Below are 16,179 nucleotides of genomic sequence, written 5' to 3' on the forward strand. Positions count from 1 at the left end.
CAATAGCATACTAATGCAGTTCTTAGCTGCCAACACTGTTCTAGAATAGGGCCTGCTACATTTCCCCGGAGAAATCTACCTAATGTGCAGCCCACATAATTTCACTGCTTTGCACAAAATCCTTCAGTGGCTACTTATTTCACACCTATAGAAAGTTCTAACTCTGCATAATAGTATTCAAAATCCTCTACAAACTAGCCCTGTCCTATCATATCAGCTGTAGCCTTCACTCTAACCTATCCCTCATACTCACTACCAGACCTTTAAAAAATCACCATTTCCCTGAACACACCTGATGTCATTTTTCCCATTTTCATTTTTGATTGGGTTACTGAAACTTGCTATTTGATGGACATTGTGTCAAGTACCAGGTGTTAAAAATAAATAAAATGATTTTTTCTTTTAAGTCATGTTGTCTATGGGGTATTCAAATTTTGAAAATCTCACAAAGACTTATTTAAATGCCACCACTGCCTGAAATTGGATCAGAATTCCTGATGAGAGTTTCTCCGTCCTATGTGTTACCAAGGCACTGTCTACTTCTGGGATAGCATTTTTACATTCTGTCTTGGATATATAATTATTGATAGGTATGTTAGCTCCTTCACTAGATTCTTGAATGTTGCATGGTATGTAGACACAGGATGGGCTTTTGAGAGATGAATCTGGGATTATTTCCTGGTTTTTACCACTAACCAGTGAGTTCTTTAACTGCTTTGTGTCTTGGCTTCCTTACTGTAAAAATGAGATAATAATACTCCTAGTGACTTGTGAGAATTAAACAAGCAAAGGTTTGTAACAGCTCTCAGCATATCATAGAGACTCAATAAATATTAGTTTTCCTCCTTCTTTCCTTCTCTGAGGACGAGAATCTTACAATTTAGGATGAAAATTTAACAATATCCATCCTTGTCACATTGTTCACATTTTCTCTTTTCTTTCAGTTTAGGCAAACTCTACCTTTCATTTTCCCAAAGCCTACTTCATATTTCTCTCCTTCACGTCGCCTAGTCTCTGTAGTCCAATTATATTACCTCATTCACTCATTCATTATTCATTTACTTAGTGCTGACTTTTTGCTAAGATTTTCTTGAATACACACTATTTTTACTATGTACTTAGAATTCTGTTAAAATATTTTTATTCTGTACATATTTTTACTATGTACTTAGAATCTGTTAAAATAAAACAAATTTCTGTTTATGTTTGCATGAAGGAAATATTCACATGTCACAGTTCTGTTTATTAACCACAGTTGGTAGCACTTACAGATGAGCGACTTGACAGCTCTCTGTACATTGATTGGTTATTAGTGCATATGCACCATTTTTAATAACCAGAAATGTTAGCATAAGAACATCAATCATACAGGTATACACTTTATGAAAAGTTTATAGTCATTTATTATTTCAAAATTTAACAATTAAACACTTTTATAGTCAAAGATTCCCCTCTGCTGTTAGGCATGTTCACTGGATTAGATATTCTCACTTTCCTCCCAGATTCATTTCCTTTCCTTCTTTGCCCCACTGGAAAGACTGAGTGCTATAAGCTCTATAGATCACATCATAAGACTGTCTTTCACTCTGACTTCTTGTATATTTGGTCAGAGGAGAGCTCAATAAGAGAGGCACTGGGCATTTATTCATTCTTCCTTCCAGAACCCTCCCTGATGTGTTATGAATGTGCCAGTAGCTGGGTTATTTTATTTAGGACCAAAGTGATAACTGAGTTGCCTCTCTCACAAGGTTACAACACTAGCCATGTTCATAGAATCCAATTGTCTTCTGTGGCCATTCAAACCTAGGGACAATTGAGACTTTCATATTTTCTCATCCCTAAGTGTTTCACCAGCACTTGCTAATTCTCTTACCTGGGAAATAAATCCCTTCATTAGATTTTTTCATCTAACCATTTTGTGTATGCCTTCTTTCCTTTGCGACCCTGATTGATATGCCTCTCCCACTTCCAAGTTTTTGATTTGTAACTCTCTTCGGTCAGTCAACATCACTGAACATTCCTGTGCCAGACACAGTTTTGTAATGCATACCCCCATTTTTCTAAGAGATAATGTATTCTTTCTCTTTTCTCTTTTCCCTACTTCCTACTTAGCTCTTTAGAAATGCAATTATAACCTTTTACCTTCCTTTTTCCAGACACTCTATACAGGGCAAATTCATCTAACTATGTGCTTAGAAGCTCCAGAGCAGAACTCTCTCTCACCAGGAGATCACCTCAAGAGGCAACAATCTACCACCCGAAGTATGTCTGCTACAAAACTGTCTCCCACCAGGAGAGTTTCGGCCACATTTACAACCTAGTTCGGCCCATGAAGGCACCAGCTGTCACCAGCCCAACCACACAGTAGATTAGGCACTGCAGTGAGTTACATGACCCCCACCTGCATTTCCCTCCCCTGTGAGCCATTCATGCCAAGATGCCTTTTAAAAGTGCCTGTTTTCTGCTCCAGAAGCAAGCACTACCCTTAAGGCAGGAAGCCTATACTTCTTCCCTTAAGCCAGCTTTGGAATCAAAAGTCACTTTCTTTATACTAGAACTTGCTCTTGTGAACTGGACTCTGCAGGTGGCAAATGACTGAATCTGCATTTTGGTTACAGTATAAGGCATTGGCGATTCACTGACAAGCAAGTCGTACTTCCTGAAGACAAGGAGAGTGTGCAACTATGGTCCACTGAAAGAGATATCCAGAAAGCTATGCAATTATGGCTCAGCATGACAGATGCTTCAGAAAGGATGAAGAAGTCCCATGGAAACACAGGAAAACTAGAAGGACTACAGGGGAGGGGGGAGCAGGAAATCTGAGGGGTCAGAGGTGTATTTCAGAGCAGTTAGAACATGAAAGACAAATATAGTCAGTCCACGGAAATGGCAGCAAGCAGGGAAGAGAAAGAACAGATAGAAGGCATTTCAGGAAGGGGACCCAGCACGGGCAAAATCCTAGAGTGGAGTCATAGTGCATTCTTTGTGGAAACTTGTAAGTCGTGGGGTATGGCTAGAATTTGTGTGGGGGGGCATGAAAATGGGATAATGCTCCAAAGGAAGGGAGAGCAGACCAAGAAGGGCCTGGAAAGTCATAGCACATTTGTATTGTAAGCCAAGGTCACTGAAGGGTTGTCTGGAGGGTTTTAAGTGTAGGCAGAAACGTTATCATATGTGGACCTCAGCTGAACATGGTGGTTCACACCTGTAATCTGAGCCACTTGGAAGCTAAGGCAAAACGATCACTTGAGCCCAGGAGTTCAAGGCTGCAGTGAGCTATGATCGCACTGGTGCCCACCAGTCAAAGAAAGCTCACTCCGGGGACTGAATACTTCAGAAGCATTTGAAAACATCACAAGCTATGAGAGAGAGTGGTAGGTAACAAGTGGTGAAATGTGAATTTAGAGTGTGTTTATTTTTATTTTTAAGAAGGCCAGTAAACACACAAACAATGTAAGATCTTGTGATGCAGAAGAAGAGAGGTGGAAAAACTCCTGGGTTTTGAAAAGGTGAAGGACATTAGCACGAAAAGCAACATAAATGCATGTTAAAAAAAATAAAAGAAGCTTTCTTATATAAACAAAACTTCCTAAAATACATACATAATGTGTATGTATACGGTCTAGGAAATGATTTCAATGAAAATAAAAGTGAATAAGACAACTACCTGGCTTTTGGCTGTTTCCATTTTAAAATAAGACTGGGAAAGGTATACGGGAAAAATATTTATTTTTGAAATGGAGAAAAATAAGGTGATAATTTTCTGCCAGGGAAAATATGTGCAGGGAAACTTGTTGCTCTTTCTTTGCTGAAAAAGACCTGCTGTGGCAAGTTCCACAGATGGAAGAGTTTGATTAGTTTTGGGAAAGTGGACTTGTGAAGTGGGGACATGAACAGATTGTTCTATTACTGCCTGTTAGTATGGCAATACATATTTTGCTAATTTTCACTTAACCTCCTCTTGATTTAGTGGCTGTCAATGACAGAAGTAAGAAATAAGACTGCAGGACTTACTTAGAAGCCCAATTTTTCTTCTGGTCCATAAACTGTAAGTCTTTGGTAATGCATCGTCCATTGAGAGTAAAGATATTTAGGTAGCAGGGGGTGGCGACTGGTGGTAAATGAAAAGTGTAGAAGGGAGAAAAAAGAGATATAATGAAATCGTATTATGTAACACATCTAACTTGGTTTTCCATTTTTCTTTCCTTCATAGTATGGTTTGCAAAACCCAGAGTTCAAGCAGGTAATGCAAGTTCATGGCCTGGGTTTACAAATTCTGGTGCTCAAGCATTTTCATATTTGGTTGTTACTACTAGAACTGGCAGTTGGCTTTGGTGTTAGTGGGATGATAGGCAATGGTGGGGACTGTAACTACACAAAGAATGTCTAAAACAATCAGTAATGATCGCCAGCAAACTTTTTGCTACATGGAAATGCAGGTCTAGTATTGCAATGTCTTCTGATTTGTCTAGGGTAGCTAATAATTTTCATGGACAGCTAATAATTTTCATTTTTATCTACACTATTCCATTTAAAAATGTTGTCTCAAAAAGTTAGCCTTGTTGCAGAGAAAACAGAACCCATCATCTGTAAGCCAGATCCAGTTCTGCTTTATTCTAATTTTTGCCATTGAACTTTAAACAGAGTTAACTTGTATCTTGCACTTTCTAAAGACCTCTAACTTCTTTCAAAACACCTGACATTTAAAGAAGGCCATGACGTGAGAAGAGAGAGAAGTGTGTGTGTTTGTGTGTGTGTGTGTGTGTGTGTGTGTGTTAAAAAAAAGACTGTTCACATGTTTGGAGATCACAAGGGAAGGGTGAGGTTTGTGCTAGATAAAGACAAGGCTGGATTCCACTGGATGGAGAGGATCAGCTAGCATCATCCAGGCATACAGAATGTAAGCAGAACCTCGGACAGCATCAATGCCACCACCATTTGTACCAAACAATCCCTCTAAGGGTATTGTATTTAACTCCATGTAATCACTCCATGAGTGAGGGAAGAAAATATGTGGAAAATCTTGGAACTGGGAATAGGTCACTCAGGCTAGATTAGAAATCTGAGCTTTCCAGGCCAAAATTATCCCTGCCTAGGCCAAATCATTTTAGCCTAACGAGGAATGGAAGTAATTCAACTCCCTTTGCAAAGTTGGTTATTTGTTCCAGCCATGGGAATATGCTACTTTGTGAAAAGTGTCCCTTACAGTGTCAATTCCACCTATGGAAAAATATAAGGAATAGGAAAAGTACATTGAAGTGCACACACTATATGCTGCAGCAGTATTTCTTTTTGGTTTGTTTTCCTCTTCTGGTTTTTGTAAAATGTTTTCAGAGGCAGAGCTGTCACTTTCCAGTAGGAATGGCATCTTTATGAAGAAAAATCTGGCTAGAACCTAGGGACCTATGACCCCTGACACCTTGCCAAACACATGCCTGTACTCCTCCCTCTTTCCCTTTTTTCTTCCTTTAAAAACAATTTGTGTGTGTTTCTTTGTGATAGACAGTATCACAGTGATTATTTTTCAAAAAGGACTCTGGCCTCCTTGCAGACTAGTAGAGGAGGATGAAATTGAAATGAACAATGGCAAATCAGTGGATGGAATCTATAATGCAATGTGTGCCAGGAATGCTAGAAACAAAAATGAAACTTACCATCAGAAACAACATTATATTCTACTTATTAGGCTTTTGTTATGTTCCAGGCACTGTGGGTTGCATGTAACAGAAATCACCTCATTTGGTCATCAAAATAGTTAAGATGTGATTATTTACTGTTTTACTGATAAGGAAACTGAGGTTTAGGAAAGATGGATATCTTGACTACGATTACATGAGAACTGACTCATTCTTTCTTCTCTCTCATCTCATTTTTTTCTCTCTCTTCTTTTTCCTTTCCTCTGTTTTTTTCTCTCTCTCCCTTCTCCTCTCTTCTCTCTCTCCTTCTCTTCCCATGGTCTCTCCCTTTCTCTTCCCATGGTCTCTCCCTGTCTCTCTGGGTTCTGAGGAGTCGATGACATGAAGTATGCAAAGCATGGTGCATAGAATGTGGCAACATCATAAAGTCACAATAAATGGTGGCTGTTATTACTTGGCCATATCAAGGAAGGTTGTTCAGGGGCAGCAGTGCTGGAACTAGAAATTGAAAGATGCTTAGGTCAAGTAGCTGTGACATTTTTCATTTTATTTAATATTTATTAGGAACCCTGTGAGATGGGTATCATTAACCTCACCTTTCAAAGGAGGAAACCAAAGTTCAGCAAGTTTAAATAATTGGCCCGGGGCCAAAGAACTCGCAGGCTGGAGACTTGAGACTGGGACTCAAGAATCCTAATTCAAAGGCTAACCTCCTTCCACTGTTATATCTCTGCCCTGATGGCTTTTAGACTCGACGGTTGAAACGTCTAATCCTTTAGTGAAAACGGAGTGAAACACTGAACAGATACCAGTTTCTTGTTCCTCTTTATTCCCTAGAGTTTAAGTGTTCCCTTGGAGAGTTAAATGATACATACAAATGAGTAGAAATCATTGCCTATTCAGCAATGCCTCCAACATGCACTTACATCTTCTCCAGTAACTGAAATGATTATATAAAAGAAAGGAAGGAAAAAGAAACCTGGTGCAAAGAGTGGGTTTGCGGGAAGGTCTTCTTAATGAGCTCTCCTCAGCACGTCTTGTTGTCTGCAAAGGAAAGGTGTGAACAGAGCCAGTACAGATCTAGCACTAAGAATTAGTCCACCTTGCTCCTATCAATTACACTGAATTTTCTGACAAACCTCTACCGCTCACGGGAAATTTCCTGACAGGATGCTAATAAATCTACCTAACCTTGTCACCCACCACCAATATGCCAAATTTGCAGCATTCAAGATAAATAACATTCACGTGTTATGAGGCTGAACTGGACTTCTCAGAATTTCCATAAGGCTGTGGCAGGTTAATGAGAGAAAAATGTTTTTTTGTGTGTGTGTCCAGAATATAAAAGAAGATGCTCATCTTCTGAAAAGCACAAATCGGCAGGCAAAGTGTTTTGCTTCTGGGCCCATTTTAGATGCCAGGGAGCATAGGATTGAGAAGCATCAGGTCATAGCCATGTGCTTATCTGCATAGTACAGTACCACACTGGAGGGGTATGCTGAGAACAATATAGAGGACTGGAGAGAGACTCTTAGAAATTTCAATGCCTAGATCTTGGGACTGACCAGTCAATATCAGAGATGATTATCGGCAGGTTTTCTTTCTACCCAAATCATTAACTTCTAGTTGCAGAAAGAAAATCATCAAACAATAGCCCCAGGCTAATTGTCCAAGGATAAGGATGATTACTGGGTCCCTGAAGAACAAGTAGCTTTGTTTGATGATGTTCCTAAGTGATACACCATAGTTAATGATAGTGCGGCATATCTGTTAAAAGCTGGGATCTGGAGCCTGAGAGCAGGGGTTCAGATTTTTTTTTGTCACTTGGAAATTTTACAACAAGATGATAATAATATAGCCATGTACTACATAATGACATTTCCATCAATGATAAACTGCATATATGACTATGGTCCCATAGGATTATAATACCATGTTTTTGCTATCCCTTTTCTATATGTACATATATTTAGACATACAAAAAACTTACCATTGTGTCACAAATGCCTCCAATATTCAGTACAGTAACACGCTGTATGAGTTTATAGCCATAGAGCCACAGGCTATACCATAGAGCAATAGGCTATACCACATAGCAACAGGCTATACCATCTAGATTTGTGTGAGTACACACTATGATTTTTGCATAACTACAAAATCACTTAAGGATACATTTCTTAGAATGTATCCCCATCATTATGAGATACGTGGCTATAGTACACATTTCATTGGATTGTTTTACACATAGGATTATGACAATGCACATAAAGCACTCAGCATCCAGTTCGACACACAGTAAATGCTCAGAAAAAGATTCCTTTTATGTAGGTTACACTCTTAGTTAATACCCTGCTCGGGTATTGAATCCCCCATGAAGCTTTGACCCCCCACCAAATCTAGCTGAGCCAGTTGCTTATCTGCTCTATTTGGATGCTATCCAATATATGATTCGATCACAACACAGAAAATTATATTATAGATGGTATCATTGTGTTTGTTTCCCCTAGTAGACTGTGGAATCCTTAAAGGTAAAGAATCTGAATTTTTACATTGTATTTCTTTGTTTTTATCTCCCATATCTATACAGTACCCACTACATGGGAAGTCATCATAAATGTTTGCTGAATTAGTATAAGAATGCATTATCTCATTTTGTTCATCTGAAATCAGGAAAGGCTAATGTTTAAACTTCTAAGTTGAAAGGCCAATTGAATAAATTGTTAATTGTGTCATATTGATGTCAATTAATATTCTTCTGGGAATATTTTTCATTTGTTTTTCTCAGTGAAATTATGGGAAGGAAGAGCTCTCAAGGTCTTATATGTTAGTAGTAGAATTGCCAGCAGTGGATGTACTGGTGGCATGATTCACTGTAAAACAGCCTCTACTGTTATGCCTCAGCATAGAATATATGTAATGAACGAACTGCAAGTTCCTTCTTAAGAGTCTTCCAGGCAGATGCTGTAACAGGATCCTTGGGTTGTACAGTCCCAGCAGAATCTGACTGATGGAGCCAAATGAGACTTTGGCCCTCAGGTTGTCTGCCTCACACTTCCTAATGACCTTATCAGAAGACCCAGAGAGGAAAACCACAGAACTGAGAGCAGATGTCATTAGTACACTTGAGCAAAATTGCAGCTACCTCTGGAGAGGGCATGATAAATAGTCTCCTCACTGGAGGTAACAACCCTCACTGCAGCTTTAGGTTCAGGGTAGAGTAAGTAAACCTACTAATGGAACCCAGAGGGTAGCCAATTAAAACACACCACAAAACTGCTGCAATTATTTATTTTAGAGGTCTCTAACATTTAGCAGGAGCAGGAGACAGTGAAGATTCCAGGCTCAGAAACATGCTTCTTTGAGCCAGCATGCATGCTGAGTGGCCCGGGACTCCTGTTTTCTTCCCTTAGCTTGACCTCAGATCTGGCTTGCCTACTTCATACACTAACTTCTGCAGCTGATCTTCTAGAATCTGAGTTTTACCTCTCCATGAGTATAGAATCCCAAAAAGCTAAGAGCCCAAGTTTTGCGATCAGATAGACCCAGGCTTGAATTACTGGCTGTGTTACCTTAAACAAGTTACATGACTTTTATGAGTCTTATTTTTCTCATCTGATAAATAGGTGCTAATCACAGTGATTTACCTGATAGGGTTGTTACGAGCATTCAATTTTTTTTTTTTTTTTTTCTGAGATGGGATCTGGCTCTTTCACCCAGGCTAGAGTGCAGTGGTGTGATCTCTGCTCACTGCAATGTCTGCCTCCTGGGTTCAAGTGATTCTTCTGCCTTACTCTCCCAAATAGCTGGGATTACAGTCACCTGCCACCACGCCTGGCTGACTTTTGTATTTTTAGTAGAGATGAGGTTTCACCGTGTTGCCAAGGCTGGTCTTGAACTCCTGACCTCAAGTGATCTGTCTACCTCAGCCTCCCAAAGTGCTGGCATTACAGGCATGAGTCACTACACCCGACCAGCATTTAATTTTCAACATGAATGTAAAGCACATAAAAATTTCTGGTACAAGATAAATCCTCAAGTAATATTACCTTTTGTTGTTGCTACTGTTGTTTTCATTACTGTAGCCATTTGAATTTGCCACTGATACGGTTTGGTTGTGTCCCCATCCAAATCTCAGCTTGAATTGCAATAATACCCACATGTCAAGGGTGGGGCCAGGTGGAGATAATTGAATCATGGGGGCAGTTTCCCTCATACTGTTCTCTTGGCAAAGAGTAAGTCTCATGAGATCTGACGGTTATATAAATGGGAGTTCCCCTACACAAGCTCTCTTGCCTGACTCCATGTAAGACGTGCCTTTGCTTCTCTTTTGCTTTATACCATGATTGTGAGGCCTCCCCAGCCATGTGGAACTGTGAGTCCACTAGACCTCTTTCCTTTATAAATTACCTTGGATATGTCTTTTTTAGCAGTGTGAGAATAGACTAACAGCCACCTGGGCCATGATTCTCTTTTTGATGAGACCAAGCTATATAGTAACTCACTCTGGAGGACTATTTGGCTTTCTGATGTTGGTATTTCTTGATCTTTCCTAGGCTAGTTTTCATCTTGTCCTATCTCAAAGTGGCCCTCCAAACCTGCACACGTGACACTACCAACCATAAGAATACTGATCTGGTAAATGGCAACTATTTTAACTACAGGTTCTTTGGAATGTGTGTCATTCCTCCAAGTGAATTCAGATGTGATTTAAACAAGAGACTGTGGATTTTGCAAAGATAAAGATACAAAGGGGGAAGGACACACACATGCCCACACAGATACACACTCAAACACACTTGTAAATTGTATTGCATAGACCCTGTTGGGGAAAACAAGGTATCACTTCCAGATTCTGCACCTGCATGGCATGGGTGTAATTAAAATGCCTGTCAGGGAAAGTAATGTGTTTAATATTGTCCTAATCTTAAACATCACCAGAGATTTCTGTGCGTTGCAAATAATTCCAACATCTGCCCATATTACACTGCTCTGTGTTTTATCTGTGGTGGGATGATATCAATATGTCAAGCATGAAAAAAAAAAGGATGTTTTATGAGATTGATGTAGGGGAGCACAAAGACAAGCACATAAAAAGGGCAGCCAAAGATGCCACAAAGTTGTCAGAAGAAAAGGGCATGATCTCTCACTGGTGTGCACTGAGTTTATTCTTTTCTCACCAAGCGTCCAGAGACTGTCAAGGATGCTAGTGGCCATGATCAAGGATTTTAAAGAAGATAAAACAGCGCTGATTAGAAAAAGCCTTTCAGTAAGCTGTGAGTACCTGGGAGATGAGTAACAGATAAAGGCTGTTAGGGACCGTAAGGGAAACTAAAATAAGAGTATTCCAGGGTGAATTACTGAGCCATTCCCAAGAGAGGCTACCTTTACAAGGTAACAGGGAGGAAAACTTCTCTGGGGCCTGAAGCATGATTGCTGGGGTAGGGGCAGGAGTGCATTTTTCTATAAGGAATACATTTGCATATGGAGAGAAGAAAGAAGATGGTCTTCAATCAAATGGATACCATTCTTATTGAAGTAAAATTTAAAAAGAGGACTTAGAGATTATTTTGGGGCATATTATAATTGCATATATATATATATATTTGTATGGTACACAGTGACGTTATATCTATACAGTATAGAATTATTAACTCAAACTAATTAACATATCCATTATCTTAAATAATTATCATCAGTTCCTTCTAACTACAATTTTGTACCGTTTGACCAACATCTCTCCATTCCCCCACCCACTGCTTCTTGTAACCACTATTCTATTCTCTGCTTTTATAAATTTGATTGTTTTGGATCCCACATAAGTGAAACTATGCTGTTTTAGTCTTTCTGTGTCTGGTTTATTTTTGAACTTAGCACAGTGTCCTCCATGTTTATCCATGCTGCTGCAAATGGCAGAAATTCCTTCTTGTTTGAGGTTGAATAATATTCCATTGTATATATACCGCAATACTACATTCTCTTTATCCATGTATCCTTTGATGAACACTTAGGTTGACTCTTTATCTTGGCTGTTGTGAATAGTGCTGCAATGAACATGAGAGTGCAGATATCATTTAGACATGCTGATTTCAATCTCTGAGGATATATACCCAGTAATGGGATTGCTGAATCATATAGAGGCTCTATTTTTAGTTTTATGAGGAACCTCCATACGTTTTCCATAATTAAAGATATTTTTTCTTAATCTTTACTCTTAGTGCTCACTTTTGGCCTTTGTTACCTCTTCTCTACTTTTTTGTAATAGCCTCTAAGTGATCTCCTTACTTTTGGTTTCCTTCTCCTTTATTTAATTCTGTATGACCAGTGGTTCCCTATTGCCTTCTGAGAAGAGTCTCAGATCCAGAATTAAAGACCCCCCAGAATTAAAGGCCCCAAACTATCTTCTCATTGTTATTATCCACTATTTCTTTATGTGCAGTAGTTCCCCCTTTTCCACGATTTTGCTTTCTGCAGTTTCAGCTACCCTTGGTCAACCATGGTCCAAAAATAGGTGAGTAAAGTACAATAAGATATTTTGAGAGAGAGGGAGACTATAATACATTCACATTGTTTGTATTACAGCTGGCTGTCATAATTTTCCATTTTATTATTAGTTATTGTTATTAATCTCTTACTGTGCCTAATTTACAAATTAAACTTTATTGTAACTATGTAGATATGTATTTATGTATGGAAAATCATAGTATATATAGGGTTTGGTGCTATCCACAATTAAAGGCGACTACTGGGGGTCTTAGATCATTTCCCCCAAGGAAAAGTGGGGGCTTCTGTACACTAAGACATTTGGCATCTAATAGTGCCTGGAATGGATATGGGATATCTCTTGGTGAAGCAAACATCTTACTGTAACTTTGAAATTGGTCCGAAATAACACAGAGAAATGCTACCTATGACATTCTTTCTCTGGATCTGTTGCTAGAGGCTCCTGGAAAAAATCAGCCAATTCTCCAAATTACACACAAATAACAGAAGCACAACATGAATGAACTTTTCACTCAGTATTTGGAAAGTTTGTCTAGAAACCACCTGCCTTAGAAGCCATTGGAATGCTTTTTTAAAAATGCAGATTCTTGACCAAATTCTAGAGCTACTGATATTACACGATCTTTGTAAAAAAGAAAATTAAGATACATTAGTAATATTTATGCATTTATTCCATGATATAAATAAATATTGTGTGTTGTGTGTCTGTGTGTGTGTGTGTGTGTGTGTGCAATGTATCACATCACAGTGCTTGACCTTGGAACGTAGAAGGCTTCCAACTAGTGATAACAATTAGACAGAACAATTGTTTTTCAGGTTCATCTTCTCTCCTGGGCCCTAGATCTATTAAAGCAAGTTTCACTCCTCAGGTGCCCCACATCCTACATGGGAGAATATGTCTGTATATAGGGATAGATAAATAGATGGGTAACTGTTAAATGTATACACAAATAACTTAATGATTAATATCGTGGGCATGTAACTAATCTAAGTATGTATACACGCAATATGTCTACAATCAGAACTAACTATATAATTTGTGAGGCCTAGTATTAAAAAAGTGAAGCATTTTGTTTAAAAAATATTAAAACTTTCAAGGTGGTGACAGGAGAGCATTAAACTAAGCACACCCACTTCTAAGTCCAGGATCCCCACGCACCTGAACTCATCTGTGATGTATATAATGTTCTTCCTATATTTATCACTCCTTCCATACTACTCTGTTTCTCTGATCCCTTTGTATATAATCTGACTCTCCTGTCAAGCTTGAATTTAAAAATACCTCAGAATTAAAAACAAAATCATTTTAGCACTTTTGATTATTTTCAGACCATTATCATAAACCTTCACACTTAATCATCACAGTGTTCCCATGAGGCAGACATGGTGATTACTCCCATTTCACAGGTACCTAATGCTCAGAGGTTAATGGACCTGTGCAAGATCACAAAATCATTAAGAAACAGAATAAGGATTTTAATCCATGAATAAAATCTTAGTGTCCTTAACTCAAATCTCATACTATTTCCTTCATACTGCATTTGACGGTATTTGCAACAAGCTCCTCCAGGATAGGGTGGATGAGTTGTATCTGTTTGCTTCCCCATCTCTTAACATATGGCCCATAATAGGTATTCAACACAGATACATGAAAAAAAGAGCATTTCTTCTTGGAGTAAAGGAGAAAAGGCCCAGTGTCTCTTCTGATTTCCAAGAGACAAGGCAAGTAGCCAAAGCATTCTTCTTACTAGGTGCCCACCCAGGCCCGCAGCCAAACTCCATGCCTTCCAGAGCGATCATCTAAGATAATACACCTGTCCCCCACAACCAACCCTGCACCCCACCCTTGGTTGTATTCATTTGCATTTTTCTAGGTCGTGTTAAATTTTTATAGCTCTGTTTCTAATATCCCCAGCTAGCTGTCCTCTCTCCTGTATCATCAATTCTGCACATTTTAACCTTAATAAATGTATCACTATAGCTAGCTATATTAGGTCCTTACAATACTTTAAACAGAAACTGGGCAAGCTCTGATCCTTTTTTAAAAACATGTGGCTGCGTCTCATCCAATGAATTCATTACTATTCTCTTTTCCCTTCTTCTAAATTGCTCTACTGCAACAAAATGTTGAGACATAAGTTGATTTTAATTAATTTTTTCAAGCTTTCTCTAAAGTTAGGCAAAACATTACAAGTAAAAAAATAACACCCTTGTGACACCACACAGTATAGTGTGCAGTGAGATATATATATATGTACATGTTTGCAAGCAGTGAAATTTTTTAACAAAAATAAATGAGGAAGAATGTTAATTCATGTCATTGTATAATATGCAGATCTAACACACTTTTAAATATATATAATATATATATATATTTAGAGATAGGGTCTTACTCTATCACCCAGGCTAAAGTGCACTGACACAATCTGGTTCACTGCAGCCTTGACACCCAGGTTAGAGTGATCCTCCCACCTCAGCCTCCCTAGTTGCTGGAACTACATGCGTGTGCCACCATGCCTGGCTAATTATACACATTTTTGTTTTAGAGACAGCATCTCACAATGTTGCCCAGGCTGGTCTCCAACTCTTGAGTTCAAGTAATCCTCCCACCTCGGACTCCCAAAGTGATGAGATTATAGGTGTGAGCCACCATGACTGGCCAGATCTAACACACTTTAATAAGAAGCAACCTCCATACAAAAATATGTATTTTTCTACCCTGGGATATAATTTCTGTATCCTGGAGAACGGTTAATACTCAGTTTTTGTTTTGTTTTGTTTTGTTTTTGAGACAAAGTCTGCCTCTGTCGCCCAGGTTGGAGTGCAGTGGTGCGATCTCGGTTCACTGCAACCTCCGCCTCCCAGGTTCACACCATTCTCCTGCCTCAGCCTCTCGAGTAGCTGGGACTACAGGCGCACGCCACCATGCCCAGCTAATTTTTTGTATTTTTAGTAGAAACAGGGTTTCACCATGTTCGCCAGGATGGTCTCGATCTCCTGACCTTGTGATCCGCCTGCCTCGGCCTCCCAAAGTGCTGGGATTACAGGCGTAGCCACCGCGCCTGGCCAATATTCAGTTTAATGCTATCACCTATGCTGATGGAAAGAAGAGTTTTCATATACTTGAAAATTTTCTTCTAAGTTATTGAGAAATTTATGTATTAAGGAAAATTTATAATAACAGTGGTTAATGCTTATCAGCAAATTATGATTCATACATAGATACATATATACATAAATGTATGTGAACACATGTACATACACACACACATAAATACACATACATATACCCACCTATATACACTATATAAATATTTAATGTCTAGAAATACATCATTGAGTACTTTCTTGTATAAGTTTGTGAGAATGTGAAGGTGAGTGGAAGTATATGTATTTAGTGTCTGGATTTGAAATTACTTTGGAAAGCTGATATCTCCGGTTTATAAATATAACTCATTTTTTCACAGTTGCAGCCAGATTTTCTCATGGCATTGTGAGAAAATATCAATACAGTGTAATTATTCTCTTGCTGGGCCTTATGTGCAGTAAATTTCCAGATAACCAAATTTTAAACAAGTTGAAATGTCAGAAGTAACATTATTTTGGAGGATCTGGTGTTTGGGGTCTTCAGGTAAAAATTAGATATGCTCATTCTCTACAGAATCAAAAGATCTTCTGAAAAGAATCTTATTACTGCATTTCAAATGATCTTAGGTAACTCTTTTTTTTTAACCCAATGCACTTATGAGAGAAATCTTGTGATGATGAGTATAATCTTTACTCAGAGTCATTCATTACAGATTTACATATCTATACCTAATCATTTTGCTTCATGATTATTTTTCAATAAGGCTTGAGTAAATCAACTCTGGATTAAAGATTCACTGTATGTCTTTACTTGTCTCCTGACCTATGCTTTTCCTTACTACAATTATTTTTCTCTGAATGAACTTTTTTACTCAAACACAATCTGTGCTGACAATGTCCTAACTGTAGATAGAGAATGCAAGTGAATAGGTGACAGGAAGGCAAGTGCAAGAAC

The 16,179-nt window shown here is 38.6% G+C and overlaps 1 protein-coding gene across 4 annotated transcripts in view; it reads right to left on the reverse strand.

Moving 5' to 3' along the window:
* Positions 1 to 16,179, reverse strand: part of NRXN3 (neurexin 3) — a 1,617,581-nt gene that overhangs the window by 605,512 nt on the left and 995,890 nt on the right. The gene's annotated exons all lie outside the window — the stretch shown is intronic.

The sequence above is a fragment of the Piliocolobus tephrosceles genome, chromosome 6, assembly GCF_002776525.5.
Source record: "Piliocolobus tephrosceles isolate RC106 chromosome 6, ASM277652v3, whole genome shotgun sequence".
Taxonomy (NCBI): Eukaryota; Metazoa; Chordata; class Mammalia; order Primates; family Cercopithecidae; genus Piliocolobus; species Piliocolobus tephrosceles.